Raw genomic sequence first — 26,347 nt, 5'->3', positions numbered from 1 at the left:
CTGTTTGGGTATGGACCTGGAAAGTATGACATTACTTTGCAGGCTATCTCTGCAGTAGACTGCGACTCCGCCCCCTTTGGCAGTTCTATCTTGACGGAAGATGTTATAGTTGGGTATGGAAATCTCTGAATTTTTGGTGGCCTTCCTGAGCCAGGATTCAGACACAGCAAGGACATCAGGATTAGCAGAGTGTGCTAAAGCAGTGAGTAAAACAAACTTAGGGAGGAGGCTTCTGATGTTGACATGCATAAAACCAAGGCTTTTTCGATCACAGAAGTCAACAAATGAGGGTACCTGGGGACATGCAGGGCCTGGGTTTACCTCCACATCACCCGCGGAACAGAGAAGGAGTAGTATGAGGGTGCGGCTAAAGGCTATCAAAACTGGTCGCCTAGAGCGTTGGGGGCAGAGGATAAGAGGAGCAGGTTTCTGGGCATGGTAGAATATATTCAGGGCATAATGCGCAGACAGGGGTATGGTGGGGTGCAGGTACAGCGGAGGTAAGCCCAGGCACTGGGTGATGATGAGAGAGGTTGTATCTCTGGACATGCTGGTTGTAATGGGTGAGGTCACCGCATGTGTGGGAGGTGGGACAAAGGAGGTAACAGGGGTATGCAGAGTGGATCTAGGGGCTCCATTGTGAACTAAAACAATGATAATTAACCTGAACAACAGTATACAAGGCATATTGACATTTGAGAGAGACATACAGCGAGGCATACAGTAATCACAGGTGTTGAATTGGGAAAGCTAGCTAAAAACAGTAGGCGAGGCTAATCAGCTAGCACAACAAACAGCAGGTAAAATGGCATTGACTAGGCAACTGGGCCGACAGATAAAACAAACAAGCAGAATGGAGTACCTTGATTAATGGACAGTCCAGTGTGCGTCAGCTATGTAGCCAAGAGATCAGTGTCCAGGGGGAAGCGTTGGATGGGCAGGGAAGCTGGACTGGCGAGTGTTATCCAGGTTTAAAAATAAACTAACAATGACTAAATAGCTTGTAGCTAGTTAGCTGGTTAGCGTCTGGAGATCTTGAGTGAGTCATAAAAACAAATTAAAATTAAAAGTAATAGCGATTCCGTATCACAGTGGGTGAGGCAGGTTTCCGGAAGGTATAAACAAAATAAAAATCAAAAAGAGATAGAAAGTAAATGGGTTCAGAGAGTGTTTGGGACGCGGTGATTCAGACGGTTAGCAGGCCTGTGCTATCAAGCTAACAGTTCGTAGGCCCGGGCTAGACAAGCTAGCCGTTAGCAGGCCGAATTAGCAAGCACGGAGATAGCGAGGGCTAGAGAGTTAACCTTTGGGGGACGTCGCAATGGGGTGAGTCTGTTTATTCCTCTTCATGCGGTGACATCGACAGACCGGTCGTGGGCCCGGGTAATTGTAGCCCAGGAGTATGCTACAGGTGCTCTAGTACGCTAGGTGAGCTGGAGACACAGCGTTTCAGAAAGCTCGCGGGCCTTGGCCAGCAGATGGATCTTTGGCGATGTCGCAACGGAAAAGCCTGTTGAAACCACCTCGGACGATTATGTCGGCGGACCAGTCGTGATGGATCGGCGGGGCTCCGTGTCGGCAGTAAAGGGTCCAGGCCAATTGGCAAAAGAGGTAATGTTGGACCTCTTCGGCTAGTCGGGAGATGGGCTTAGCTCGAGGCTAGTTCAAGGCTAACTGGTGTTTGCTTTGGGGCAGAGACGTTAGCCATGAGTAGCCACACGGATTGCAGCTAGCTAGTTGCGATGATCCGGTGTAAAGGTTCAGAGCTTGCGGTAGGAATCCGGAGATGTGGTAGAGAAAAAGCAGTCTGATATGCTCTGGGTTGATGTCGCGCTGGTGTCCTAGTTAGCTTTGAAGACTGCTAGCAGTGGCTAACTGAGTACTAGCTAGTAGCTAGTTAGCTGGCTAGCTTCTGATGGGGGTTCCGGTTCTAAAGTTTAGAAAAAGCAGATCCGTACCACATTGGGTGATGCGGGTTGCAGGAGTGTATATTCAGCCTATAGTTGGAAAGTGAGATTAAAATATGTACGAAATATATACAGAAAAAAACGAGGAAAACTATATTTACACCAGACAGGACAAGACAAAACACACGTCCGACTGCTACGCCATCTTGGATCAGACTACTAATGTGTTTGATGGATCGCGGGAAAAGAGCAGGAACAGGCTTTTGTAGGCTACAGTCCAAGCCATGTCTTCCAATGGTGTGACTGCTGTCGGCATCCAAAGATTATCCAACTTGAATAAGCGCTTGTAGGTAAGGATGACAGCAGTGGTGTCGTCTATGGCGATACGGATATCACTAATTACTGATATCTACATAGCGCATACATGTGAATCATACTGCTGCTCTCTCATTTAGCTATTTGCGCCTTAAGGATTTATTGTGGATGTCTGTTCACATATTTAAATGTAAATTTGAATCCAAAAATGGTTGAATTCAAGAAGTTGAAGCTGCCTATTTTTATTTAACTAGGAAAGTCCGTTAAGAACAAATTCTTATTTACAATGATGGCCAAACCCGGATGGCGCTGGGCCAATTGTGCACTGTCCTATGGAACTCCCAATCACGTCCGGTTGTAATGCAGCCTGGTTTCGAACCAGGGACTGCAGTGACACCTCTTGCACTAAGATGCAGTACCATAGACCACTGCACCCGGTCAATCATTGTTTCTGAAACCAGTGGACAGCCAGTGAAAAATGCGCTCATGCAACAGCTGCATAGTGCAGATCCCAGCCTATGGAATAAAAGTAGAGTATTTATTACACAATCTAATTCATGCTGAAAAAAAATAAATCCATAGGCCCTATGGACACATTCTTAAACTCTTACACTTTTTATAAACGTAAAGTGGAAATCTGTAGTTACTACATCCATTTTTGGACTTAAAGTAGAAAGTTCTAAGTTCCTTGGCGTACACATCATGGACAAACTGAAATGGTCCACCCACACAGACAGTGTGGTGAAGAAGGCACCACAGCGCCTCTTCAACCTCAGGAGGCTGAAGAAATTTGGCTTGTCACCTAAAACCCTCACAAACTTTTACAGATGCACAATCGAGAGCATCTTGTTGGGCTGTATCACCACATGGTACGGCAACTGCACCGCCCACAACAGCAAGGCTCTCCAGAGGATGGTGCGATCTACACAGCTACCTGCCCTCCAGGACACCTACAGCAACCGATGTCACAGGAAGGCCAAAAAGATAATCAAGGACAACAACCACCCGATCCACTGCCTGTTCACACCGCTACCATCCAAAAGGTGAGGTCAGTACAGGTGCATCAAATTGGGACCTAGAGACTGAAAAACAGCTTCTATCACAAGGCCATTTGACGGTTAAACAGCCATCACTAACACAGAGAGGTTGCTGCCTATATACAGACTTGAAGTCATTGACTACTTTAATAAATTAATCACTAGTCACTTTAATAATGTTTACATATCTTGCATTACTCATCTCATATGTATACACTGTATTTTATACCATCTATTGCATATTGCCTATGCCACTCTGTCATTGCTCTTCCATATATTTATAGTGTATGTATATATTCTTATTCCATTCTTTACTTAGATTTGTGTGTATTAGGTAGTTGTGGTAGAATTGTTAGATTAGATTAAGATTAAGCATTTTGCTACACTTGATAGCTAAGGAGATGGAGAAAACACCTGTCTCCGGATTACATCTTGAAACTAAGGGCAACCATGGCAGGGAGAAGCATCCATGATGTATACGGACAAGATAGTCTAGCTATTTACATTTTCAGATAATACACATTTCTAAATTTGACAGAAAGTTGTTTTCATTTCAAGTTAAAGTGTACTCTTAGCTAGCTAGCTAACATTAGCTGGCTGGCTCGCTAGCTAATGTTACGTGTATGATCTTATTACTCATATCTCAGAGCCATTTGCTTTGCTAGTTATAGCCTAATGTTGGCTAGCTAACATTGAACCTGGTTGGCTAGCTACCTGCAGATTCATGCAGGGTTGTAATGTCATGAGTTGGGATTATGGTTCATTGTTTACCTAGCTAGCTAGCTAGCTAGCTACATGTCTTAACAAAAGACTCCATTATGCAAGTAACCATTTCAATAGAATGTCACCGGGACAACTGTTCATAGACTTAGCTGCTCTGATTTCAGAGCACTCTTGTCGAATTTATGAACGCTCAACACCCGTTGAATTTGGCCGGTGTCAGTAAACGTTGGCAAAAAAGCCTAAGAAGCTCTGCTAGGATGAGTAAAATGGTCAGTGAGCTGTTTTCTCATTTTTGTCTAGAAGTAGCTTGCAAGCTAGCCAACGTTAGCTTGGGTGCTTGACTGTTGTTGTTAGGACAGAATGCTCAAATCAACACTTAAAGAGATGTGTGGTGCTAAAGCTTAAGAGGGTGTGAATGATGCTGAATGGGCGTAGACAAAGAAGAGCTCTCCAGTAGGTACCAAAACATTCAAAGGCCATTTTATCAAAAGTGAGTTTACAAGTTTAATAACTTTCAAAGCAGAATTACTTTCCCATTGTTTCCTCAAATGCACTAAATTATATACCATTTTGTAGCTCTGTGTCTCCTCTTTTATCCAATGTAAAAAAAAAACAATTTCAAAATTTGCTACATAAGACCGAATCAAGGTTGTCGGTCACATTTTAAAAATGTTACAGCCTTATTCCAAAATGGATTAAATAAATGTTTTTCTTCAACAATCTACACACAATACCCCATAATGACAAAGTGAAAACATGTTTTTAGAATTTTTTTCAAACGTATTAAATTAAAAAACAGAAATACCTTATTTACAAAAGTATTCAGACCCTTTGGTATGAGACTCAAAATTGAGTTGTATCCCGTTTCCATTCATCATCATTGATATGTTTCTACAACTTGATTGGAGTCCACCTGTGATAAATGTAATTGATTGGACATCATTTGGAAAGGCACACACCTGTCTGTATATGGTCCCACAGTTGACAGTGCATGTCAGCGCAAAAGCCAAGCCCTGAGGTCGAAGGAATTGTCTTTAGAGCTCCAAGACAGGATTGTGTCGAGGCACAGATCTGGGGAAGGGTACCAACATATTTCTGCTGCATTGAAGGTCCCCAAGAACATAATGGCCTCCATTATTCTTAAATGGAAGAAGTTTGGAACGACCAAGACTCTTCCAGAGCTGACCACTCGGCCAAACTGAACAATCATGGGAGAAGGACCTTGGTCAAGCAGGTAACCAAGAACCTGATGGTCACTGACAAAGCTCCAGAGTCTGTGGAGATGGGAAAACCTATCAGAAGGACAAAAATCTCTGCAGCACTCCACCAATCAGGCCTTTATTGTAGAGTGGCCAGACGGAAGCCACTCCTCAGTAAAAGTCACATGACAGCCACTTCGTGTTTTCCAAAAGGCACTTAATGGACTCTCAGACCATGAGAAACTAGAAGCTCTGGTCTTCCAAAAGGACAATGACCCTAAGCACACTGTCAAGACAATACAGGAGTGGATTCAGGACAAGTCTGTGAATGTCCCGAACTTGAACACGATCGAGCATCTCTGGAGAGACCTGAAAATAGCTGTGCAGCAACACTCCCCATCCAACCTGACAGAGCTTGAGAGGATCTACAGAGAAAAATGTGAGAAACTCCCCAAATACAGGTGTGCCCAGCTTGTAGTGTCATACCCAAGACGACTCGAGGCTGTCAATTTTAGAATAAGGCTGTAACGTAACAATGTGGAAAAAGTCAAGGGGACTGAATACTTTACGAATGCACTGTATATTCAAAACGCATACTGCCTCCAGCTCATTGTAAAGTGGTGTGTGATGCTCTGAAGCGTGCCTAGTTACCTATGTACTTGAATGGGAAGTGCTCTTCAATTACCAGTTGAGAAATAAAAATAGTAGCTATTTTTAATCATGAGCACATTTTTTACGACTACGGTGTTGCGATTGCCTTTAGAATCTTTGCACAATGATTGTGCTATTTAAATAATGTTTCACTCCAACAGCAACCAAAAGCTGTGGAAGTTGTGTCAGCAGCTCTCGCTCTACATCTGCTGGTATTTACAGTATATCAATGAATAGGCTAAAATGCATTATTTCGTAATGGGATTTATATTTTGTCCCAGACAATTTTATGTAGCGGCTTAATTTTTTTTTTGTGGCCGAAAGCTGGCTATTACTGGCTAACGGAAACCATGGTTTGTGTGTGTGTGTGTGTGTGTGTGTGTGTCTGTGTGAGAGAGAGTGAGAGGAAGAATGTGTGTGAAGGTGTGTGTGTGTGTGAGGGATTAAGAAAGCATTATGCACACGTACACACGCACACACACACCACATATTATAAAGAAGAAAAACAACACGTCAATTCTAGAAAATGTATTAAGTAGATTAGCCATGTAGTCATTGTGATGCGATGTGTCTGCTAGAGGAAACAACAATGAACCCTGTGAGGAATGAACTGCAAGATAGAGAGGGCAGGAGAGAGAACAAAATAAAAAGAGTGGGTGAGAGAGAGACAGGGAGGAACAGAGAGAGAGAGAGAGAGAGAGAGAGAGAGAGTGTAAAGGTCTAAGTATAGGACTGTGTGTGAGAGAGAGATGCTCCTTCTCAGACTGCAGTGATCACTGCAGCAGGGAAACAGAGACTGACACTGAATACAAATGATCCTATAGACAGTCAATACACTCACAACACAGTATACCAATATACTTAGAAACCCCAAATCACAACACACACACAATCACAAGCACTCATACTCAATCCAGAAATGGAACCACCTAGCTACAGACTGTATTGATCCAGAAATGAGACCTCCTAGCTACAGACTGTATTGATCCAGAAATGAGACCGCCTAGCTACAGACTGTATTGATCCAGAAATGAGACCACCTAGCTACAGACTGTATTGATCCAGAAATGAGACCACCTAGCTACAGACTGTATTGATCCAGAAATGAGACCGCCTAGCTACAGACTGTATTGATCCAGAAATGAGACCACCTAGCTACAGACTGTATTGATCCAGAAATGAGACCACCAAGCTACAGACTGTATTGATCCAGAAATGAGACCGCCAAGCTACAGACTGTATTGATCCAGAAATGAGACCGCCTAGCTACAGACTGTATTGATCCAGAAATGAGACCGCCTAGCTACAGACTGTATTGATCCAGAAATGAGACCGCCAAGCTACAGACTGTATTGATCCAGAAATGAGACCGCCTAGCTACAGACTGTATTGATCCAGAAATGAGACCGCCAAGCTACAGACTGTATTGATCCAGAAATGAGACCGCCTAGCTACAGACTGTATTGATCCAGAAATGAGACTGCCAAGCTACAGACTGTATTGATCCAGAAATGAGACCGCCAAGCTACAGACTGTATTGATCCAGAAATGAGACCGCCTAGCTACAGACTGTATTGATCCAGAAATGAGACCGCCTAGCTACAGACTGTATTGATCCAGAAATGAGACGACCTACTGTATCTGTATTTTAGAGAATAGGCTTCATATAGAGGTGGACTGGTAGTGACATTATGGGGTGATTTAAAACCTCTCTAGGGTACGTGGGACGCTAGCGTCCCATCTGGCCAACATCCAATGAGGTTGCAGAGCGCCAAATTCAATTACAGAAATGCTCATTATAAAAATTCAGAAAACAAAACATCTTTTACATAGGGTTAAAGACTAACTTCTTGTTAAACCAGCCACAGTGTCGAATTTATAAAATGCTTTTCCCGCGAAAGCATACCTAGTCCAGAACATACCTAGTCCAGAACATACCTGGCCCAGAACATACCTAGCCCAGAACATAGCCCAGTTGACAAATTATTACAAACAGTAACCAGCCAAGCAGAAGCGTTACAAAACTCAGTGCTCAGTGCTAGAGATAAAATTCATCCCTTACCTTTGATGATCTTCATATGGTGTTAATCAGAAGACATTCATTTACTCAATAAATGTTCCTTTTGTTCGATGAAGTCTCTTTATATCCAAAAACCTCTGTTTTGTTAGAGCATTTTCTTCAGTAATCCACAGGCTCAAACTCAGTCAAAACAATCAGACAAAAAAATCCAAATTGTATCCGTAAAGTTCATAGAAACATGTCAAACGATGTTTATATTCAATCCTCAGGTTGTTTTTTAGCCTAAATGATCTATAATATTTAAACCGGACAATAACGTGTCAATATAAAAGGTAAACAAGAAATGCACATGCGCCTTAAAAAGCTCTGCAACATGTTAAGGTCCACTCATTCAGACTGGTCTTACTCCCTCATTTATAAGAATACAAGACTGAAATGATTTCTAAAGACTGTTGACATCTAGTGGAAGGCATAGGAACTGAAAATGGAGTCCTAAGTCAATGGATACTGTAATGGCATTGTATAAAAAACTACAAAAAACTACTTCTTGAATGGATTCTTCTCAGGTTTTCGCCTGCTAGATCAGTTCTGTTATACTCACAGACACTATTTTAACAGTTTTGGAAACTGTGGAGTACTTTCTATCCAAATCTACCAGTTATATGTATATCATATCTTCTGGGCCCGAGTAGCAGGCCGTTGAATTTGGGCATGCTTTTCATCCAAAATTCCGAATGCTGCCCCCTACCCTAGAGAGGTTAAATTGCTAACGTTGGCTTTAGAATAACATTGGCTATAGAATAACGTTGGCTATAGAATAACATTGGCTATAGAATAACATTGGCTATAGAATAACTTTGGTTATAGAATAACATTGGCTATAGAATAACATTGGCTATAGAATAACATTGGCTATAGAATAACGTTGGCTATACAATAACATTGGCTATAGAATAACTTTGGCTATAGAATAACTTTGGCTATAGAATAACGTGTGTGTGTGTGTGTGTGTGTGTGTGTGTGTGTGTGTGTGTGTGTGTGTGTGTGTGTGTGTGTGTGTGTGTGTGTGTGTGTGTGTGTGTGTGTGTGTGTGTGTGTGTGTGTGTGTGTCATTACAAGGGCTGAGGCTTGAATTGGACTGTCACTCAAACTCATGGAGATTAGTGAGAGTCGACAGGTGATTTCAAGTCAGAGGGAGGGAGAGAGAGGTGGAGAAAAACAGAGTGAAGGGGAGGAGAGGGAGGGAGAGAGAGAAAGAGGAGAGAGATAGAGGTGGAGAGAAACAGACAGACTGGGAGGAGAGAGAGGGAGAGAGAGAGGTGGAGAGAAACAGAGAGAGAGGGAAGGAGTGGGAGGAGAGTTAGATAGAGGGCTGGGAGACAGGTAAAATTCAGAAGACAAATCACCCCGTCCTCATTCAATGTTCTCTTCCCTCAGATAATAGAACATAGACTTGTACCGCAAACACACGTACAAGCACGCATGTACCCATACACACACACAGTTACTTTCTCAAAAAAAGCAAGTGCCACTCCTTGAGAGCTTGGAGATTATTCAAATGTTACAGTATAGAGGTAATGCAGTGTCTGCATTGTCTGTCTGTCTGTCTGTCTGTCTGTCTGTCTGTCTGTCTGTCTGTCTGTCTGTCTGTCTGTCTGTCTGTCTGTCTGTCTGTCTGTCTGTCTGTCTGTCTGTCTGTCTGTCTGTCTGTCTGTCTGTCTGTCTGTCTGTCTGTCTGTCTGTCTGTCTGTCTGTCTGTCTGTCTGTCTGTCTGTCTGTCTGTCTGTGTGTGTGTGTACTTGTGTGTGTGTCCTAATGCACAGAACATAGGCAGTTGATCATGTAAGGCTGATGTAAAGCTACATAATATGTCCATTAGCCTCAGAAAACCCGAATAAGCCCAGGTACCGGATTCCTGAGTGTGAGTGAGTAAAACAGTGTTGACCTGTGTGTGTGTCAGAGTGTCAGTGAGAGAAAGAGAATGTGATAAAGTGAATCGGCCCATTAGTCTGTCAAAAAAGTCCCTTCCACGTACTAAAATACTCTGGTTAAGTGGTAGATACTGTACCTGCTGAAGGTCGCTCCCTCTCTCTCTCTCTCTTTCTCTCGCTCTCTCTCTCGATTTCTCTCTCTCTGCATGCTGGGAGTGTTTGGTGCATGCTGGGAATTGTTTGAGCGAGTGCTAGCGCGAGTGTTGTGTAGAGTTAGATATCCTGGGTTTTCTTTCAGTTATCCTTTTCTTGGTGATATCCCTTTTCTTCTATGAATTTGGTAGCAGTGTTGGTATTTCTTAAAGAAGAGCGCCTTGTTGATCGTATAGTTGAGCATGGTGTATTTCTTAAAGAAGAGCGCCTTGTTGATCGTATAGTTGAGCATGATGTATTTCTTAAAGAAGAGCGCCTTGTTGATCGTATAGTTGAGCATGGTGTATTTCTTAAAGAAGAGCGCCTTGTTGATCGTATAGTTGAGCATGGCGTACTTCTTAAAGGTATGTTAATTGAAGTTACGGCGCTTTTTTCTCCGTCAACAAGGGTAACGATTTCGAATGTATCACCGTTTATTCCCAATGAGCTATTGAAGCGCGAGTTATTGTGGTTTGGGAAATTTGCAAGTTAAATTAAGATTGTCCTGTTGGGTTGCAAACAGCCTCAGAAAACCCGAATAAGCCCAGGTACTGGATTCCTGAGTGTGAGTGGGAAATGTTTTGCAGCAGAAAAATATTGTTGTAGAAGGTAAGGATGTATCTGAAGAGCCATTTCCTCAGACTGGTGAGGAGTGCTGGGGTACAGGAGGGGGTTCATGTAGAGCTAGGCTCCCAGGTAGTGGAGAAAATGCCCACTACGAGTAATGGGGTACAGGAGGGGGTTCATGTAGAGCTAGGCTCCCAGTTGGTGGAGGAGATTCCCACTACGAGTAATGGGGTTCAGGTGGTGCTAGTCTCCCGGGTAGTGGGTGAGATGCCTGGTACGAGTGATGGGGTGCAAGTGGGGAGTGTTGAAAGTGATGTGGTAGAGGGGAGCCAGGGGTCTGTGGACTCAGTTGATGAGGATCAGGAGAAGGATATGGATATCTCTCCTGATACGATAGCAGCTGGTGACGACTCAATTTACAATCTAGAGGAGGTAAATGGGTTTCTGGATCAGACTTTTGGGAAATCTGTGAAATTGGCAGATTTTTTTTGATGTTGATAAGTTTGTGCGGTCAGCTGTGATGCTACAGAAGACGGTGGGGTTAGACCAGTTGAGTGAGTAGTGTTACTGCTGTCACAGCAGCAAAAGGTAATGGGAAACATGGTCAGATTAAGAGAAAATTAAAACAATGATGATCATGCCTCATAGGGTGTTTATTTTTTTATCTTTGTCTGGTTTCTCTGTGGTTTCTTCTGCTTTTCCTATCTATTTTCTATATGGAGGTTACTAAGGGTGGGTTCTCTCAATAATAATGGGGGAAGGGACAGAAATAAGAGGCCTTGGGCATTAGAAGTAATAAAACAGAAAAGGCTTAATGTAGTTTTTCTACAGGAGACACATAGTGATGAGGCTAATGAGGTTAACGGGTATGTGGTGGGAGGGTCAGCATATACTCAGTCATGGCACTAATTTCAGTGCTGGGGAGGCAATTTAGTTTTCCTCAGCCTTAAGGGTGACTGAGGTATCTACAACAGAGATTGTCAAGGGTCGGGTTTTATTGGTCAAGGTGGATGTTATGTTTATTATTTTTTATTTGTTAATGTTTATGCTCCTAATGAGGGTACAGAGCGTATTGCTGTTTTTGATAAAATAAAGGAAACCTTAAGACAGTGTGACCAAGAGGGGTGTATGGTTTTAGGGGGGGACTGGAATTGTACAGTAGATTTTACAGTTGACCGCACCGCTGAAGAACCTCACCTGCGGTCAGCCACTTGCCTGTCTGGTCTATTAACTGAGTTTGAGCTTTCTGATGTGTGGAAAGTAAGGAATGCAAAAGTTAGGCAGTACACATGGTTAAAAGTTAATGAAGGTCGTGTCAGTACAGCAAGGTTAGACAGGTTGTATGTATCTGACCACTACTGTAGTAGGGTTGGAAGGTTAGACAGGTTGTATGTATCTGACCACTACTGTAGTAGGGTTGGAAGGTTAGACAGGTTGTATGTATCTGACCACTACTGTAGTAGGGTTGGAGGGTTAGACAGGTTGTATTTATCTGATCACTACTGTAGTAGGGTTGGAAGGTTAGACAGGTTGTATGTATCTGACCACTACTGTAGTATGGTTGGAAGGTTAGACAGGTTGTATGTATCTGATCACTACTGTAGTAGGGTTGGAAGGTTAGACAGGTTGTATGTATCTGAGCACTACTGTAGTAAGGTTGGAAGGTTAGACAGGTTCTATGTATCTGAGCAATTACTGTAGTAGGGTTGGAAGGTTAGACAGGTTGTACGTATCTGAGCAATTACTGTAGTAGGGTTGGAAGGTTAGACAGGTTGTATGTATCTGAGCAATTACTGTAGTAGGGTTGGAAGGTTAGACAGGTTGTATGTATCTGAGCACTACTGTAGTAGGGTTGGAGGGTTAGACAGGTTGTATGTATCTGACCACTACTGTAGTAGGGTTGGAAGGTTAGACAGGTTGTATGTATCTGACCACTACTGTAGTAGGGTTGGAAGGTTAGACAGGTTGTATGTATCTGATCACTACTGTAGTAGGGTTGGAAGGTTAGACAGGTTGTATGTATCTGAGCACTACTGTAGTAAGGTTGGAAGGTTAGACAGGTTCTATGTATCTGAGCAATTACTGTAGTAGGGTTGGAAGGTTAGACAGGTTGTACGTATCTGAGCAATTACTGTAGTAGGGTTGGAAGGTTAGACAGGTTGTATGTATCTGAGCAATTACTGTAGTAGGGTTGGAAGGTTAGACAGGTTGTATGTATCTGAGCAATACTGTAGTAAGGTTGGAAGGTTAGACAGGTTGTATGTATCTGATCACTACTGTAGTAGGGTTGGAAGGTTAGACAGGTTGTATGTATCTGAGCACTACTGTAGTAAGGTTGGAAGGTTAGACAGGTTGTATGTATCTGACCACTACTGTAGTAGGGTTGGAAGGTTAGACAGGTTGTATGTATCTGACCACTACTGTAGTAGGGTTGGACGGTTAGACAGGTTGTATGTATCTGAGCAATACTCTAGTAGGATTGGAAGGTTAGACAGGTTGTATGTATCTGAGCACTACTGTAGTAGGGTTGGAAGGTGTGACATTACTCCTGTAGGTTTCTCTGATCATCATATTGTTACTGTTGATATCCACGAAGGTCATCATCTTACTGGTATTTCAATGTGAAATTGTTACATGATGTCATGTTTTGTGAAAGGTTTTTGTTGTTTTGGGAAAAATGGAGGGTTACAAAAGGGAATTTTGAGTCCTTGAGACAATGGTGGGAGGTTGGGAAGGCCCAAATACGAGTATTTTGTCAAAGGTATACTGCTCTGTCTCGTATTGAAGTTAAAGAGACTATCAGGGCCCTTGAACACGACATCAAATCTATTGAATTGAAGCTGCTCACTCAGAATGACCCTGGATTAGTCATGATATTACAGGACAAGAGACATGAACTGAGGTCGTTTCTACATGAAAGAGTGAAGGGTGCCTTGATTAGGTCTCGTTTCGCTTCCCTCAAGGATATGGATGCTCCTAGTGCTTTAAAAAAACATAGGACAGTCGACATTGCAACGTAAACAGATGGTCTGCCTTCTTCTCCCTGATGGGATGGTGACCAATGATGACAGTGAAATGCATCAACATGCCGTGGCCTTTATAAAAGTTCCCCCTTATCCCAGCTCGCTGGTCACCATAGCATCACCCACCTGTAGCACGCGCTCCAGCTGGTATATCTCTCTGTTCACCCCCAAAACCAATTCTTTCTTTGGCCGCCTCTCCTTCCACTTCCCTGCTGCCAATGACTGGAACAAACTACAAAAATCTCTGAAACTGGAAATACTTATCTCCCTCGCTAGCTTTAAGCACCAGCTGTCAGAGCAGCTCACAGATTACTGCACCTGTACATAGCCCACCTATAATTTAGCCCAAACAACTACCTCTTTCCCTACTGTATTTATTTTATTTTATTTATTTACTTATTTTGCTCCTTTGCACCCCATTATTTTTATTTCTACTTTGCACATTCTTCCACAGCAAATCTACCATTCCAGTGTTTTACTTGCTTTATTGTCAAGTTCTGACCTTTATTCCTTTGTTTTATCTTTATTTAGTATGGTCAGGGCGTGAGTTGGGGTGGGCAGTTTTTCTATATTTTCTATTTCTGTGTTTGGCCTGATATGGTTCTCAATCAAAGGCAGCTGTCTATCCTTGTCCCTGATTGAGAACCATATTTAGGTAGCCTGTTTTCCTTTGTGTTTGGTGGGTGGTTATTTTCAGTCTTTGTGTGTCTGCACCAGATAGAACTGTTTCGGTTGCCACTTTGTTGTTTTGTATTTTTGAAGTGTTCAGTTTCTTATTAAAAAGATGAACACTAACCACGCTGCGCTTTGGTCCTCTCATTCTTCCACCGACGACAATCCTTACAGGCCGAGCCCCTGGCATCAATGGTTTACCATCTGATTTCTATAAGCACTTTTGGGGGTCTATTGGGGAGGAGTTTTATGAAGTGGTGTTTGAATCTTTTCATGAGGGTTCTCTTCCTGTATCTTGTCAACATGCAGTGCTTTCACTGTTGCCAAAAAAGGGGGATTTGGCTCTCATAAAAAATTGGAGACCTGTTGATTTGCTGTGCGCAGAATATACAATTGTTTCTAAATGTCTCTCAAACAGGTTGAAAGAGTATCTGGGATTGTTGGTCCACAAGGACCAGTCCTACTGTGTACCTGATCGCTCTATTGTTGACAACTTGTTTCTAATAAGAGATGTTTTAGACATTTGTAAACTGTCTGATGTAAATGTGGGTTTACTTTCTTTGGATCAGGAGAAGGCTTTTGATCGTGTGAACCACCCGTACTTGTTTAAAACAATGAAAGCCTTTGGGTTTGGGGATGTTTTTCTGTCTTGGATGAATTTACTGTATGCTGGGGCCTCGTGTTTGGTGAAGATGGGTGGTGGTTTGAGTTGCCCCATCCTTGTCCAAAGGGGCATCAGGCAGGGATGCCCAATTTCAGGGCAGTTATATAGTCTGGCGATTGAACCAATGCTTTGTTTTTTAAGAGCGAAGCTTACTGGTTTCTCTGTGCCAGGTGTAATGAAGGGTCCCACGATAGCACTGTCTGCGTATGCAGATGACGTGACAGTTTTTATTACAGGGGGTGAGGGTGCCTCCTCAGCTAGAGTCAATTGGGGAAAGAGTGAAGCACCGTGGGCAGGTCAGCTTCAGATGGGGTCCGCTCCACGGTTACCAGGGGGGCTTCAGTGGGGCAGAGATGGGATGAAGACTTTTTTTTTCCTAAACTACAATGTCTTTCAGAAAAATAACTGGGAGGGTGTAGTGGAGAAAGTGTGTACCAGACTGTCAAGGTGGAAATGGGTGCTGCCCCAGCTGTCTTATAGGGGAAGGGTCCTGGTAGCAAATAATCTTGCTGCCTCTACCCTGTGGCACAGACTAATGATTTTACCGCCACCAAAGGGTCTGATACAACAGCTTCAGAGGACCCATGTCAATTTCTTCTGGTCTGGACAACACTGGATTAAAGCTGCAGCCCTGTACCTGCACGAGGGTGGGCAAGACCTGGTGGACATTTCCTCTAGAATCATGGCTTTCCGGCTTCAAGCAGCCCAGAGACTGTTGTACAGTGACGGTTCTAGCAGCCCAGAGACTGTTGTACAGTGACGGTTCTAGCAGCCCAGAGAATGTTGTACAGTGACGGTTCTGGCAGCCCAGAGGCTGTTGTACAGTGACGGTTCTAGCAGCCCAGAGGCTGTTGTACAGTGACGGTTCTAGCAGCCCAGAGACTGTTGTACAGTGACGGTTCTAGCAGCCCAGATGCTGTTGTACAGTGACGGTTCTGGCAGCCCAGAGACTGTTGTACAGTGACGGTTCTAGCAGCCCAGAGGCTGTTGTACAGTGACGGTTCTGGCAGCCCAGAGACTGTTGTACAGTGACGGTTCTAGCAGCCCAGAGGCTGTTGTACAGTGACGGTTCTAGCAGCCCAGAGGCTGTTGTACAGTGACGGTTCTAGCAGCCCAGAGACTGTTGTACAGTGACGGTTCTAGCAGCCCAGAGGCTGTTGTACAGTGCCGGTTCTGGCAGCCCAGAGACTGTTGTACAGTGACGGTTCTAGCAGCCCAGAGGCTGTTGTACAGTGACGGTTCTGGCAGCCCAGAGACTGTTGTACAGTGACGGTTCTAGCAGCCCAGAGGCTGTTGTACAGTGACGGTTCTAGCAGCCCAGAGGCTGTTGTACAGTGACGGTTCTAGCAGCCCAGAGACTGTTGTACAGTGACGGTTCTAGCATCCCAGAGACTGTTGTACAGTGACGGTTCTAGCTGGGTTGACACAGCCTACACGTTGATCAGGAGGTGGCTGTTTGGGCTTAGACAAACACCTTTTCCTCTTAAAGCTGGAGGGGGGTGATTTGCCTGGCCTGACTCCATTTTATGAGTCTGTTATGCAGGCTTGGAGTTCTTGTCAAGTCCCGTAAGGCCCGCACGCCACCAGGGATGTGGCTTTTTGAAGTGCCTCTTTTTCACAACACTGCCATCCAGTCCCGTGTTCTGGGTTCAGCTAGCCTACGTTCATGCCTGTTAGGCGTGGGAATGTACCAAGCTGGGTCATCTGATGCGGAACAGGAATAGATTGTTGGAGGAGCTGGGAGAAAGAGCGGGGATCCGATCATCTCGCCTACTAAGGAAGGTCATCGCTGAGGTCTGTGACTCCTTGCTAATGCTTAATCTGCAGTATGTGACTGATACTTCCAAATCTGATCGGTGGAAGGAGGGTCTGGATTATGTGTTCCCTGCACCGATTGTTAGTGCTGCAGCAGGGGCATTCGAGGAGGACGTGGGGATGCTGCTTTCCTTCGATACCCCGGAGCTGGGGGAGTTCAAGGAGGTGGGAACGAAGGCCATGTACAGAATATGTGTAAAGGTGTCCCATGCCTCTTCCCTGAAGGGTAAAAGGCTGTTGGCAATCATTATACAAACTGCCTATTAATAAGAGGACATGGATCCATAGCCACCAATATGCATCTGGTACACCTGGATCCTACTTTTGGGGAGGGGTGTCTATTCTGTGCTGAGTTGGGTACATTTGTTTTTACAGTGTCCCAGGTTGGTCTGGATGATTGACCTGATCACTAATTGGTTCTCAGCATTGGGAGAGGTTTTCTCTTCCCAACTGCATATATTTGGGCCAAAGTACAGGTTTAGTCAAAAGGGTGTCGTTGTGTTGCTTAATTTTGTGTTAGGGGCAGCAAAATCAGCGATATGGAAGACCCGAAAGAACAGTATTCGGGGACAGGGGTCTGTGGATGTGGTGGGAATGCTGGAGGGAATGTTGGCAGCAAGACTGAGAGTTGAGTTTGCCTACTATTTATCTGTTTATGAGTGTATGGAGTATTCAGAGGCTGTTGTGTTTAGTTACTGTGGAGGAGTAATTGGAGTTGTGTTTTTAATTGATGTGTAACTATGGTTTTGTATGAGTATGTATTGTGTGGTGGGCTCTCTCTCTCTCTCTCTCTCTCTCTCTCTCTCTCTCTCTCTCTCTCTCTCTCTCTCTCTCTCTCTCTCTCTCTCTCTCTCTCTCTCTCTCTCTCTCTCTCTCTCTCTCTCAGATGTTCTCCCTAAAGGTATGTGGATGGTGGACATTAATATTTCACTAAACTGCATTCTGAGGTTATCAATAATAAAATGCTATATTCTTATAAATATTCTAAAAATAAAGCATGACTTTTTCCCCCGTTGAAGCATTAAAGTTTAATATGCAGCAAACTGCCAGTCTCCCACACAAAATGAAGGCTGACCAAGGGGTCATACTTAGTGTGCTGTTGTGTGTGTGTGTTTCTTTGACACATCTTTCGCTCCCCTCTCACACTGGACACCAGTGTGTGTCACAATAGTACAATAGAGAGAGGCTGTCTGACACTGAGTCAACTGGTTGGAATCACAACACTCAGTATGACCAACAGTTTCTGACACAGGACAAACGCACTCTGACATTAGAGACAGATGGGTTGGCAAACACACAGACAAGCACTCACACACATGCACCCATACACAGTCACGCACAGATATACACACACACTCACCGTGGTGAGATGTCGCAGCCCTGCTGCATGAAGGCCCCCAGTGAGAACCAGAGTGAATTGAAGATGCCAAACTCATTGGGTGGCTGGTCAGTGGGGCCTGGCTCAGTAGAGCCTTCCTCTGGCTCCTCTGCATGCCACTCATATGGACTGAAGCGACTCACCTGGGGACAGAGGAAAGGGGCTGGTTACAAGGTGTCCGGGCTTTTATTCTAGCCCGGCTCTACACAGCTGATTCAACTGATTGTGGTCACACACACACTCACCAGAAACAGCACCACACTGACCCCTATGTAAGCGAAGACGATGCACATCCAGATCTCGTAGGCCAGAGGGTCCAGGAAGGAGAACACTCCAGGTTTAGACTTCTGGGGCTTCTTGATCATGATGGAGATCCCCAAGGACATGAAGGGCTTAGAGAAGTCTATCACCTCCTCACGTACCAGGGTTATAGTCAGAGGGGCGACCGCTATCTCTGCTTTCTACAGGACGGGGGGAAGGGCGGGGGGGGTTTAGGGAGAAGGAGAGTCAGGGATGGGAGAAAGGGGGAGAGATTGGGAGGGAGAGAGGGGGAGGGAGACAGAAAATCATTCATAAAGGCCAGACACAGGAAACCAGAATACAAATCAACCATCAAGGTCTGTCTTCCTATCCACCACATACACCAGGGAGAAAACATCCTTATTTTAGTGCTGCAACAATTGACCTTGGATTCATATAATCAACAATACAGTACCTAATACAGTACATGCATTTTCCCTACAAGAGAAGAAAGAGTATGAGAGAATTAAGAAATAGACAAAGGGAGCAATAGAGAGCTGAAGAGAGAGAAACAGAGTGTGTGAGACAGACAGAGCGAGAGAGAAGGAGATAAATATATATAGAGAGAGAAAGTGAGAGAGAGAAAGTGAGAGAGAGAGAGAGAAAGTTAGAGAGGGAGAAAGTAAGAGAGCGAGAAAGTAAGAGAGTGAGAGAGGGAGAAAGTAAGAGAGCACGATAGAGAGAAAGTAAGAGAGAACGACAGAGAGAAAGTAAGAGAGCGAGAGAGAGAGAAAGTAAGAGAGCGAGAGAGAAAGAAAGTAAGAGAGCGAGAAGGAGAAAGAGAAAGTAAGAGAGCGAGAGAGGGAAAAAGTAAGAGAGAGAAAATTAAAGAACGAGAGAGAGAAAGTTAGAGAGCGAGAGAGGGAGAAAGTAAGAGAGAGAAAGTTAGAATGAGAGAGACCGAAAGTAAGAGAGTGAGAGAGAGAGAAAGTAAGAGAGCGAGAGAGAGAGAAAGTAAGAGAGCGAGAGAGAGAGAAAGTAAGAGAGCGAGAGAGGGAGAAAGTAAGAGAGCGAGAGAGAGAGAAAGTAAGAGAGCGAGAGAGAGAGAAAGGAAGAGAGCGAGAGAGAGGGAAAGAGGATGAGGGACAGATAAATACATTATCTCCCCTCAGCTAGAACAGATCAATGATTGGACACGACTGGGAATGTTTAGAATTATTCAAAGCGAATGAATTCTGTGACTGGTAATGACTCATTCTGTAAAATGTGCTTACAGAGCGAGAACACACATTCATGTACAGTCGCTGGAGTAGAACACACACACACGCACGCACGCACGCACGCACGCACGCACGCACGCACGCACGCACGCACGCACGCACGCACGCACGCACGCACGCACGCACGCACGCACGCACGCACGCACACACACACACACACACACACACACACACACACACACACACACACACACACACACACACACACACACACACACACACACACACACACACACACACACACACACACACACACACACACACACACACACACACACCACTGATATAGTCAGAGAGAAGCCTGACTTTCGAAAATGTACAGAGTAGATTAGTCATCGACTGATTACAGTCACTATTCCAATGTGTCTGCTGGCAGGCAGCTGGAGAAAATATGACTGAATCCTGGGAGGAATTAAGCACAGTGGACGAGAGAGAAAATCAAGCAGCAGTCTCGAGCTATTATTTAGATAGGGGTCAGAGACAAAGCCGGGACGGGGGTTAGATGTTTCCAAAGTGAAAGCCAGCAAGGGTACAGTAGACACAATACTTTCAAGTTTAAAGTTTTAATGTCACATGCACAACTATACAGTGAAATGCTTTTTGTGCCGCTCTAAACCCAATAATGTGGTAATCAATAACATTGTGATTAAAAAATTAACAAGGTAGAACAAAAAAACACAAGATATAAAAATAGGAAATAAGAAGAACACGATAAAGTAAGTAATATTAGAGTTCATACAAGGAAATCAGTCAACTGAATAAATGCATTAGGCCCTAATCTATGGATTTCACATGACTGGGAAGAAAGATATGCATCTGTTGGTCACATATTAAAAAAAGAAAGAAGTGGATCCTTAAAAAGAACCTTAAAAAGAAAGAAGTGGATCAGAAAACCAGTCAGTATCTGGTGTGACAACCATTTGCCTCATGCAGCACGGCATCTCTCCTTTGCATAGAGCGGCTCAGGCTGTTGACTGTGACCTGTGGAATAAATGTCCCTCTGCTCTTCAATGGCTGTGTGAAGTTGCTGGATAATGTCGGGAACTGGAACAGGCTGTCGTACACATTCTTTCCGGAGCATTCCAAACATGCTCAATGGGTGACATGTCTGGTGATTATGCAGGACAATGTAAGAACTTTGATATTTTCAGCTTCCAGGAATTGTGTTCAGATCCTTGTGAAATGGGGCCGTGCACTATCATACTGTACCATAAGGTGATGGCGGTGGATGAATGGCACGACAATGTGTCTCAGGATCTCTTCACGGTATCTCTGTGCATTCAAATTACCGGCGATAAAATGCAATTGTGTTCGTTGTACGTAGCTTATGTCTGCCCATACCATAACCCCACCATGGGGCACTGTTCACAACGTTGACATCAGTTAACCGTTCGGCCACATGATGCCATACGTCTTCCATCTGACCAGTACAGTTGAAACCGGGATTCATCCATGAAAAGCACACTTCTCCAACTGGCCATTGAAGGTGACCATTTCCCACAGAAGTCGGTTATGAGGCCGAACTGCAGTCAGGTCAACACCCTGGGGAAGACGAATACGCAGATGAGCTTCCCTGAACTGATTTCTGACAATTTTGTGAAGACATTCTTCAGTTGTGCAAATCCACGGTTTCATCAGCTGCTGGCTGGTCTCAGACGATCCTGCAGGTGAAGAAGCCGGATGTGGTGGTTCTGGGTTGGCATGGTTACACGTGGTCTGCGGTTGTGACCACAGTTTGGACATACTGCCAAATTCTCTAAAACAACGTTGGAGGAAGCTTATGATAGATACATTAACATTAATTTCTGCACATTTTACAGTGGCCTTTTACTGTCATCAGCACAAGGTGTGTCATGATCATGCTGTGTAATCAGCTCTTGATATGCCACATCTGTCAGGTGGATTTATTATCTTCGTAAAGTAGAAATGCTCACTAACAGGGATGTAAACAAATGTGTGCACAACATTTGAGAGAAATAAGCTTTTTGTGTGTGTGAAACATTTCTGGGATCTTTTATTTCAGCTAATGAAACATGGGACCAAACACTTTACATGTTACATGTATATTTTTGTTCCGTATATATACACAGGGTCAGTTCCAGTACCATATTTTCAATGCACCGGGATATTGGACAGATAGTTTACCACCCTTGGGTTAGATAACTACGCTAAATAATAACTTGGAGGTCATGATCCCTGTTTGTGTTATTTAGGACAGTGTTTCTTTATCCTGATCCTGGGGACCCAGGGTGCACATTTTAGATATTGGCCTAGCATTACACACCTGATTCCACAAATGAAAGGTTTGATGATGAGTTGAATAGTGGAATCAGGTGTGTAGTGATTGGGTAAAAGCATAATGTATCCCGTTGGGTCCCCAGGATCAGGATTAAGAAACACTGCTTTAGGCACATCTCCTGGATAATAGGGGTGCTGAGGGTGCTGCAGTCCCTGATGAATTCAAATGTCAAAAATAATAATAATACAATTTAAAAAACGGGCTGAAATGTCTTGTCTGTCTAATTAAAAAGTACCATGACAGTATCTAACAATATAGATTAACTTTGTTTAATAGGAACTAACTATCCTCAGTAGAACTACATCAAACTCCAAGATAAGATGAAAGGAACTAAAAGTAACCATTTCAAACATCACTCCTTCCCATCCTCCCTCCATCCTTACCCCATAGACCAGTTCTCCCACCATGCCCTTCCTCTCTCCATCCTTACCCCATAGACCAGTTCTCCCACCATGCCCTTCCTCTCTCCATCCTTACCCCATAGACCAGTTCTCCCACCATGCCCTTCCTCTCTCCATACTTACCCCATAGACCAGTTCTCCCACCATGCCATTCCTCCCTCCATCCTTACCCCATAGACCAGTTCTCCCACCATGCCCTTCCTCTCTCCATCCTTACCCCATAGACCAGTTCTCCCACCATGCCCTTCCTCCCTCCATCCTTACCCCATAGACCAGTTCTCCCACCATGCCCTTCCTCTCTCCATCCTTACCCCATAGACCAGTTCTCCCACCATGCCCTTCCTCCCTCCATCCTTACCCCATAGACCAGTTCTCCCACCATGCCCTTCCTCCCTCCATCCTTACCCCATAGACCAGTTCTCCCACCATGCCCTTGCTCTCTCCATCCTTACCCCATAGACCAGTTCTCCCACCATGCCCTTCCTCTCTCCATCCTTACCCCATAGACCAGTTCTCCCACCATGCCATTCCAGATCTTGGTCTCGGGGTCTCTGGCTCCGTACTTGCCGTCAGGGACGATGGCGATCTTGTACTTGATGCCGATGTGTTTGGCGATCTCTGAGGCCAAGTCCACGCAGTAGCCCTCGAACTGGTCATTCCCCTCAAACATCTCCCAGTTCTTCTTCAGCATCACATAAGGACCCTCCTACACCCACAAACACACCAATCAGAGATAGAGAGGGGGGCGCGGGGAGGTCAAACTGACCAATCAACTCACATTGACCACTGACCAACAAATCAGGGACTTCTGGAGTGGGAGGAGCTTTTTGGAATGGCATGCAGCCAGAGCCAAAGCCTCCACTGGATGACAGGATTGCATTGATGGAGACAGGAGAGACATTTTATGGCAACCAAAGAACATTTTAAAAGGCCACTGTGTGATGAGCAGTGTGTTGCAGTGGCTTGCAAAATTATTTACCACCTTGGCATTTTTCCTATTTTGTTGCCTGACAACCTGGAATTAAAATTGATTTTAGGGGGTTTGTCTCATTTGATTAACACAACATGCTTACCACTTTGATGATGCTAAATATTTTTTATTGTGAAACAAACAAGAAATAAGAAAAAAACAGAAAACTTGAGCGTGCATAACTATTCACCCCCCAAAGTCAATACTATCTAGAGCCACCTTTTGCAGCAATTACAGCTGCAAGTCTCTTTGGGTATGTCTCTATAAGCTTTGCATATCTAGCCACTACATTTTTTGCCCATTCATTATGGCAAAACTGCTCCAGCTACTTCAAGTTGGATGGGTTCTGCTGGGGTAGAGCAATCTTTAAGTCATACCACAGATTCTCCATTGGATTGAGGTCTGGGCCTTGAATAGGCCATTCCAAGACATTTAAATGTTTCCCCTTAAACCACTTGAGTTTTGCTTTAGCAATATGCTTAGGGTCATTGCCCTGCAGGAAGGTGAACCTCCGTCCCAGTCTCAAATCTCTGGAAGACTGAAACAGGTTTCCCTGTTTTTAGCGCCACCCATCATTCCTTAAATTCTGACCAGTTTCCCAGTCCCTGCTGATGAAAAACATCCCCACAGCATGATTCTGCCACCATCACGCTTCCCTGTGGGGATGGTGTTCTCGGGGTGATGTGAAGTGTTGGGTTTGCGCCAGAAATAGTGTTTTCCTTGATGGCCAAAAAGCTCAATTTTAGTCTCATCTTCATATTTTTTCTTTAAGCAATGGCTTTTTTTCTGGCCACTCTTCCGTAAAGCCCAGCTCTGTGGAGTGTACAGCTTAAAGTGGTCCTATGGACAGACACTCCAATCTCTGCTGTGGAGCTTTGCAGCTCTTTCAGGGTTATCTTTGGTCTCTTTGTTGCCTCTCTGATCAATACCCTCCTGCCTGGTCCGTGAGTTTTGGTGGGCGTCCCTCTTTTAGCAGGTTTGTTGTGGTGCCATATTCCTTCCATTGTTTAATAATGGTTTTAATTGTGCTCTGTTGGGTTGTTCAATGTATCTGATATTTTTTTAGAACCCAACCCTGATCTGTACTTCTCCACAACTTTGTCCCTGACCTGTTTGTAGAGCTCCGTGGTCTTCATGGTGCCGCTTGCTTGATGGTGCCCCTTGCTTAGTGGTGTTGGAGATTGTGGGGCCTTTCAGAACAGGTGTATATATATGGAGATCATGTGACAAATCATGTGACACTTAGATTGCATTATTAGATTTGTCAGTTAGATTGAAATTATTTAACTAATTATGTGACTTCTGAAAGTAATTGGTTGCACCAGATCTTATTTAGGGGCTTCATAGCAAAGGAAATGTGCACTCACCACTTTTCCATTATTTTTTGTTGTTGAATTTTTAAACTAAATTTGGACTATTTTGTGTATGTCCATTACATGAAATCCAAATAAAAAATCAATTTAAATGACAGGTTGTAATGCAACAAAATAGGAAAATGCCAAGAGGGGTGAATACTTTTGCAAGGTACTGTATATCCTTATGGTCTGTGATTGGTGCCAAGTTTATGTTCCCTGGCTGACTCCACACAGATGATGTATCTTAAAAATAACAACTGATTAATAGAAAAGTAGAAGAGAGAGGTAACCAGCTACAGAGCAGAGAGGGAACGGGTCTAGAGGTAGATACACAGGGAAGGTGCTCTGTCTGGAGAGAACCTTTATACCTCAAACAGGAGAAATTAGTAGTAGGAAAACACAAACACGCAAGCAAGCAAGACACACACACACACACACACACACACACACACACACACACACACACACACACACACACACACACACACACACACACACACACACACACACACACACACACACACACACACACACACACACACACACACACACACGCACGCACGCGCGCACAGACCCTGACTAACACACGCATCCATCAGGAGCTTGTGGTTCCAGAGAGACGCCCAGGTGGTAAACATCCTGAGGACCCCCCCTCTAGTCTACAGAACAATCCTCTGGTGTAGCAGATTAAACTTCCAGATTCAGATGAATGAAGGTATGAAAGGAAGCTAATATAGTATTCACGCATAGGCTTTCAAAATGGTTTATACATATATCAAATGAATTGAAATAGCTATATAAACACTATGTGATTTACATTTAAAATCAAATCCATTTACACGTTTTCATTTATGAAAATGGATACATTTCAAGAGACTCCATCCCCGGCTCACCATGGGACCTGCCAGAATAAAGTGCACAGGTAAATAGGTCACAATAAATGAAACATTACATTATTGCAAAATTAAAAAGGGGGAAATACAAATGCATAACATCTTTAGAGGTTCGTTGACGCTGTATCAGTTACACGTTGATGTTGTATCAGTTACATGTTGACGTTGTATCAGTTACATGATGATGTTGTATCAGTTACATGATGACGTTGTATCAGTTACATGTTGACGTTGTATCAGTTACATGTTGACGTTGTATCAGTTACATGTTGACGTTGTATCAGTTACATGATGACGTTGTATCAGTTACATGTTGACGTTGTATCAGTTACATGATGACGCTGTATCAGTTACATGTTGACGTTGTATCAGTCACATGATGACGCTGTATCAGTCACATGATGACGCTGTATCAGTCACATGATGACGTTGTATCAGTTACACGTTGACGTTGTATCAGTCACATGATGACGCTGTATCAGTCACATGATGACGTTGTATCAGTTACACGTTGACGTTGTATCAGTCACATGATGACGTTGTATCAGTTACATGATGACGCTGTATCAGTTACATGATGACGCTGTATCAGTTACACGTTGACGTTGTATAAGTTACACGTTGACGTTGTATCAGTTACACGTTGACGTTGTATCAGTCACACGATGACGTTGTATCAGTCACACGTTGACGTTGTATCAGTCACACGATGACGTTGTATCAGTTACACGATGGCCTTGTATCAGTTACATGATGACGTTGTATCAGTCACACGATGACGTTGTATCAGTTACACGATGACGTTGTATCAGTCA

At 43.9% G+C, this 26,347-nt stretch overlaps 1 pseudogene; it reads right to left on the bottom strand.

The window, feature by feature from the left end:
* LOC123992553 overlaps positions 1 to 26,347 on the bottom strand; it is a 157,720-nt pseudogene that overhangs the window by 42,554 nt on the left and 88,819 nt on the right.

This window comes from Oncorhynchus gorbuscha, linkage group LG13 (assembly GCF_021184085.1).
Source record: "Oncorhynchus gorbuscha isolate QuinsamMale2020 ecotype Even-year linkage group LG13, OgorEven_v1.0, whole genome shotgun sequence".
Taxonomy (NCBI): Eukaryota; Metazoa; Chordata; class Actinopteri; order Salmoniformes; family Salmonidae; genus Oncorhynchus; species Oncorhynchus gorbuscha.
Note: the sequence above shows the minus strand (reverse complement) of the source record. Positions and strands in the feature narration are given on the sequence as shown.